Genomic DNA, 6,000 nt, shown 5'->3' on the forward strand with positions numbered 1-6,000 from the left:
CACTAATGACGAAAAATCTGAAAGTGAAATTAAGAAAACACTCCCGTTTACCATTGCAACAAAAAGAATAAGATATCTAGGAATAAACCTACCTAAGGAGACAAAAGACCTGTATGCAGAAAATTATAAGACACTGATGAAAGAAATTAAAGATGATACAAATAGATGGAGAGATATACCATGTTCCTGGATTGGAAGAATCAACATTGTGAAAATGACTCTACTACCCAAAGCAATCTACAGATTCAATGCAATCCCTATCAAACTACCACTGGCATTTTTCACAGAACTAGAACAAAAAATTTCACAATTTGTATGGAAACACAAAAGACCCCGAATAGCCAAAGCAATCTTGAGAACGAAAAATGGAGCTGGGGGAATCAGGCTCCCTGACTTCAGACTATACTACAAAGCTTCAGTAATCAAGACAGTTTGGTACTGGCACAAAAACAGAAATATAGATCAATGGAACAGGATAGAAAGCCCAGAGATAAACCCACACACATATGGTCACCTTATCTTTGATAAAGGAGGCAAGCATATACAGTGGAGAAAAGACAGCCTCTTCAATAAGTGGTGCTGGGAAAATTGGACAGGTACATGTAAAAGTATGAAATTAGAACACTCCCTGACACCATGCACAAAAATAAACTCCAAATGGATTAAAGACCTAAGTGTAAGGCCAGACACTATCAAACTCTTAGAGGAAAACATAGGCAGAACACTCTATGACATACATCACAGCAAGATTCTTTTTGACCCAGCTCCCAGAGAAATGGAAATAAGAACACAAATAAACAAATGGGACCTAATGAAACTTAAAAGCTTTTGCACAGCAAAGGAAACCATAAACAAGACCAAAAGACAACCATCAGAATGGGAGAAAATATTTGCAAATGAAGCAACTGACAAAGGATTAATCTCCAAGATTTACAAGCAGCTCATGCAGCTCAATAACAAAAAAACGAACAACCCAATCCAAAAATGGGCAGAAGACCTAAATAGACAGTTCTCCAAAGAAGATATACAGATGGCCTACAGACACATGAAAGAATGCTCAACATCATTAATCATTAGAGAAATGCAAATCAAAACTACAATGAGATATCATCTCACACCGGTCAGAATGGCCATCATCAAAAAATCTAGAAACAATAAATGCTGGAGAGGGTGTGGAGGAAAGGGAACACTCTTGCACTGTTGGTGGGAATGTAAATTGATACAGCCACTATGGAGAACAGTATGGAGGTTCCTTAAAAAACTAAAAATAGAACTACCATACGACCGAGCAATCCCACTACTGGGCATATACCCTGAGAAAACCATAGTTCAAAAAGTGTCATGTACCACAATGTTCATTGCAGCTCTATTTACAATAGCCAGGACCTGGAAGCAACCTAAATGTCCATCGACAGATGAATGGATAAAGAAGATGTGGCACATATATACAATGGAATATTACTCAGCCATAAAAAGAAATGAAATGGAGGTATTTGTAATGAGGTGGATGGAGTTAGAGTCTGTCATACAGAGTGAAGTAAGTCAGAAAGAGAAAAACAAATACAGTATGCTAACACATATATACGGAATCTAAGGAAAAAAAAAAAAAAGGCCATGAAGAACCTAGTGGCAAGACGGGAATAAAGACACAGACCTACTAGAGAATGGACTTGAGGATATGGGGAGGGGGTGGGGTGAGATGTGACAGGGTAAGAGAGTGTCATGGACATATATACACTACCAAATGTAAAATAGATAGCTAGTGGGAAGCAGCCGCATAGCACAGGGAGATCAGCTCGGTGCTTTGTGACCACCTAGAGGGGTGGGATGGGGAGGGTGGGAGGGAGGGAGATGCAAGAGGGAAGAGAAATGGGAACATATTGTATATGTATAACTGATTCACTTTGTTATAAAGCAGAAGCTAACACACTATTGTAAGGCAATTATACTTCAATAAAGATGTTTAAAATAAATAAATACATTTCTAAAAAACAGTAGAAAATGACAAAACGTAAAAAAAAAAAAAAAAAAAAAGAACCAATGCACATGCTACCACATGGATGAACCTGAAGGGACATTATGCTAAGTGAAATATGCTAGTCACAAAAAGACAAGTTCTGTATGATTCCACTTACTTGCATGCAGTATCTGGAGTAGTCAAACTCACAGAAAGTAAAAAATGGTGGTTGCTGGGTGTGGGGATGGGGGAGCAATGTTTAATAGGTACACAGTTTCAGTTTTGTACCATGAAAAGTTCTGGAGACAAGTTGCATAACAATGTGAACATAACCACACGACTAAACTGTACACCCAAAAATGGTTAGGATGGTAAATTTTGTTATGAGTATTTTACCACAATTTACAAGATTTTAAAGGAACCAATAAATTATTTTTAATGTGAAAAAAAATAAAAAAATTAAAAAAAATGGGCAAAGGACTTGGATAGATATTTCTTCAAATAAAATATACAAATGGCTAACAAGCTCAAACATCACTAATTATTAGGGGAATGTGAATCAAAACCACAGTGAGATACCAGTTCATACCCACTAGGCTATCTATAATCAAGAAAAAACAAAAACAAAAAACCAGAAAATAACAAACGTTTGCAAGGATGTAGAGAAATTGGAATATTTGTATATTGCTGGGGGGATTATAAAATGGTGCAGCCACTGTGGAAAATGGTTTGCCAGTTCCTCAGAAAGTTAAACAGAATCACCATATGACCCAGCAATTCCACTACCAAGTGTTACCCAAAAGAATTGAAAACAGGTACTCAGACAAATATTTGTACATTAATGTTCATAGCAGCACTATTCACAATAGCCAAAAGGTGAAAATAACCCAAATATACATTAACTCATGAATGGATAAACAAAATGTGGTATATTCATACAATGGAATATTATTCAGCGATAAAAAAGAATGAAGTACTGGTGCAAGCTACAACATGGGTGAACTTTAGGAACATTACGTTAAGTGAAAGAAGCCAGACACAGCATATTGTATGATTCCATTTATATGAAATATCCAGAATAGGTAAATACACAGAGACAGAAAGCAGATTCACTGTTGCCAAGGAGCCTGGAGCAAGAGAAGAATGAGAAAGAAGGATATAAGATATGTAAATAAAGGATATAAGGTCTCCTTTGGGGATGATAGAAATGTTTTGGAATTAGATAGACGTGATGGTTGCACAACATTGTGAACGCACTAAATGCCAGTTAATTATATGCTTTAAAATCGTTAATTTTGTGTTATATGAATTTCACCTCAATTTTTTAAAAAAGGGTGGAAGGTTAACCTTCCAAAAATCATCATAGTAAGTGGGGGAAATGAGTAGAGGGTGGAGAGGATGCTGTTTTAATGGTTCTTAACTGTAAGATTGGAACTTGTTGCTCCCTTGGTCAAGGTAGTGCCATTCAGGGGTGATGTGCTTGGTTCCCTAGCCTGCAAGGGCAGCAGTAGGGCAACTGCACTGCAAAGTCTCGACGAAAGGCCACTGTTCCCTGTCTGCCAGGGAAGATGCCTGTGTGGCAGTGTGGAAGGGGACAAGCAGGCCTGACCAGGCCTCAGTGACCTCAAGCTTCTAAACTGAGATAATGAGTTGGTTCTGGGATTCAGCGGAGCTGACGGATTGAATCTCTGGGCTGTGCAACTTGACCCTGGCAGTGTTTCTTTTCACCCTTCCTGGCAAGACATTCTTTTCCCATCCTAGAAACTCAATGAAAATGCTTAAGGGCCAAAAAAGAAACGGAGAGAGAAGCAGAGTGAACATTCCGTCTTTCTTCTTGAACTGTTCACATGGAAGTAGTTACCGAGTTTAAGCAGGCATCACTGGAAATGCACAGTTGTATGCAGGATGTTGGGAAGAGGTTGGCAGTTCAGGTCACGCGGGCCAATTTTCGTTCTGCTGAAACTAGGTCTGATAATCGGCACTGTGGAATTATATACAGCTGGATTTTTTTAAAAACATGTATGTGATCCGTTCTTCTATTTCATGTTCATAAAAATGAACACGATACATCCTTTTAATGGTCTGTATGATGCTACAGGCACTTAATTAAGACCAGTATTAGTGCTAATGATTTGGGGAAGGAAATTTGCTGAATTTCTTTTTCTCTAAATAATCCAAGAGGAGGTTAGACCATTTAAATTCATGGAGTTAAATTATTTTAACAGAAGAAAACGCAATCAGAGCATTTGTTTATCGTATTATAAGGACTGTTTTGGTTAAGGAGACCGCTCTGCTTCCAGTATGTGTGCTCGAGGCCGCTGTGGAAAGAATGGATAGGCTCACTTTGGCCTGACCGATTCTGATGTCTCATGTAATTTAGGAAAAATGAATGATGTAAGTTTTTTTGGTTGTTTTGTTTTTAACATATAAAAATTTTCTCTTTTCCTCCTTCCAGGATTAAGTTGTCATCATTCTGGGAAGGAAAAAAAAACATTAATGAAGTGGCCAATAATACGAAGGGAATCATGGATCAGTTTCCTTTCACTCCCTGTGGTGGATTTCACTTACAAGAAAATTGAAGCTGGCAAGACCTGTTTTCTCTGCAATTTATTTAAAACCTTGCACGCATTTGGATACCTTGTGAGTTCCAAGAACTATGTGAAGATTAAGTTTTGCTTACTGATACATGGCATGTATTCTTTTCAGTCTTTTGTGTTTGATTTTTTTTGATTTCCCTCTGCACCGCGGCGTCTCTGTAAAGGTTTTTATGCTTTCACCAGCCATGTCTTAAATACATTAAGACAACACACTCGGTGTTCACACTTCTTCAGTAATGTCTGTACTTGAAAGCCACATAGTGGCATAAAACAATGTGTGTTTTCTTTGAGAGCAGTGCACATTTTGCAACCACCAGGAAGGAAAACTATAGCTAAAAAAACCCCCATGTTCTCTGACTGACTTGACACCTTGGTCCCTGGCCATGGGACCCCACTTGTCTCTTACCTTTTGAGGACATAGGCAAATGTGTTTGTGTTTTTTTTTTTTTCTTGGAAATAACTGCACACTTATATAGGATATCGGAATCTGCTTAGCATTTTCAAGCCACATAGCATGACTGTTCTCCGAGCAGGTTGGAAGTGAAGAAACAAATATGAAGCATTAAGAACAAAGACAGGGATAAATCGCTTCCTTTTGAACCTCTAGAAATTGAGGTAGCTTTTTACATGCTTTCTGGGTCTTGTCAACATCTTATTTTTTCCATCCACTTTGTTACGCTTTGTGAGTATTTTCTAAATGGTGAAAAGAGTGAGGAACAGAATGTTTAAAGCACGGGTGCAAAAGAATTCTATCTGCTAGATGAGCCCTGAATGCTGTCTTTACTAGTCAACATTTAAAAAGCAAATTACAAAGCTATCCAGAGTTTGAAATTTGCTCATTTACACCAAAACACCTTTGAACTACATTTTTCTAAACATTCCAGGCTAATTGGAAGGCATCATTGGGTACCCTAACTTTAAGCAGTCTCCAGGAATAACTGTTCGGATGCAGGTTTTAGAAACAAGGCAGGAGTCTTGCTTTAAAGATAGAAAAGGGAAAAAGGAAAGGCCTGGCTTCCCTTGTTTAAGAAGCTGAGAGACCTTGGAGGATGAAGGCGAGTATGTGACATGGAGGGGAAGGTGGATTGGGCACGCGCGTGCTTTGATCCAGAGGGAGAGCTGCCTGGTGCAGGTCTGTTTCCGGTGGGGCAGCCTCACTGCAGACCCCAAATAACACTGGGGCAGCTAGGAAACTTCATCTCGAGCATGAAACGTAGCTCCTGAGGACGCCAGTTCTTATGGAAATACCTTCGTGTACATTGTTTTACATTTCCTAGTAGACAGGAGGAGAGACTGAGAACTTGAAACGTGTCGCACTTTTTAGGATCAAGAGTAGGAATTATGAGCCAGTTTGACAAAAACTTTCCCTGAGAGTCAGGTGAAGGAAAAGCTTTTCTATAGTCACCCAGTATACCTAGGAAATTGGACCCAGGATTTCTAAACATT

General features: G+C 38.7%; 1 protein-coding gene across 2 annotated transcripts in view; it reads left to right on the plus strand.

The window, feature by feature from the left end:
- CDK14 (cyclin dependent kinase 14) overlaps nucleotides 1-5,542 on the plus strand; it is a 567,294-nt gene extending 561,752 nt beyond the window's left edge. For both annotated transcript variants that reach the window (XM_036862811.1, XM_036862812.1), the window contains one exon: nucleotides 4,413-5,542. The gene's annotated coding sequence lies outside the window, so the exon portion shown is untranslated. The remainder of the gene's footprint in view (nucleotides 1-4,412) is intronic.
- Nucleotides 5,543-6,000: the final 458 nt, after the last annotated feature.

Source organism: Balaenoptera musculus, chromosome 9 (assembly GCF_009873245.2).
Source record: "Balaenoptera musculus isolate JJ_BM4_2016_0621 chromosome 9, mBalMus1.pri.v3, whole genome shotgun sequence".
Taxonomy (NCBI): Eukaryota; Metazoa; Chordata; class Mammalia; order Artiodactyla; family Balaenopteridae; genus Balaenoptera; species Balaenoptera musculus.